Source organism: Oxyura jamaicensis (genome assembly GCF_011077185.1).
Source record: "Oxyura jamaicensis isolate SHBP4307 breed ruddy duck chromosome 3 unlocalized genomic scaffold, BPBGC_Ojam_1.0 oxy3_random_OJ101377, whole genome shotgun sequence".
Classification (NCBI taxonomy): Eukaryota; Metazoa; Chordata; class Aves; order Anseriformes; family Anatidae; genus Oxyura; species Oxyura jamaicensis.
Window position 1 is genome coordinate 37,219 of NW_023303737.1, and position 910 is coordinate 38,128.

Genomic DNA, 910 nt, shown 5'->3' on the forward strand with positions numbered 1-910 from the left:
GAGAACTAATGTTCTGTATTCAAAGGCAGTTGTGTACTCATAACAAGGAGAAATGCCAAGTAGATAAGTGGACAGTAGAAGGCCTCACTGTTCCAGAATAAGGTGGAAGCTTGAGAAAAACAGATGAGCAGTGTGAGAACAGTAAAACAAAGATCACTAGTTCTCAAAACATAAGAAAGGGAGAAAAAAAAAAAAAAAAAAAAAAAGAGGAGAAAGGAGAAATTAAAGGTTTAAAGAAAAAAAAAAAAGGTACATATATGGTGTAGAGGAGCATCGAGGAGCTTGTGAACCTGTAGTACTCAGCCAATGAGGAAACAGTGGAGGTGTCGGGTAATAGGGAATAAAAGGTTATGATTTGTTAACTAAAATGTGCTCCTGATTGACAGGACGCCCGCCATTGCAATTGTGAATAAAATAGCTTCACAGAAGATTCTGTCTGAAGAAAAATTATTTGAGATTTTTCTCACAGCCCTGCTTGGGCAGGGGGGTTGGACTAGATGATTTCAGGAGGTCCCTTTCAGCCTCAGCCACTCTGCGATTCTGTGATAAGGGTATTCTGATAAAATGAAACTCCAGGTCACTACTTCAGATTTGCTTCCTGTCCAAACGAAGGTGCCCCCCGTGGTGCCCGGACACGTTTTGGGGTTTAGCCTGAAGACCCTGTGCGCTGCGCACCCGTAGCTCAGCCTGGGATGTGCTCTCCCCCTCATCTCGCCCTGGAGCACGCCTGAGGCGCACCGTCCGGGGACGACCCTTGGTGCCCGTGGAAGGCGGGCAAGGACACCCCCGTCCTGCCGCCGCCCTCGGCCGACAGAGGCAGCTCCTTCTCTCCCTACCCGCCCCCCCCCCCCAAGCCGCCCCATAGCGCTGCCTGCCCCGGGCCCGCTCCCTTTCCTCCCTCCCCTCCCGC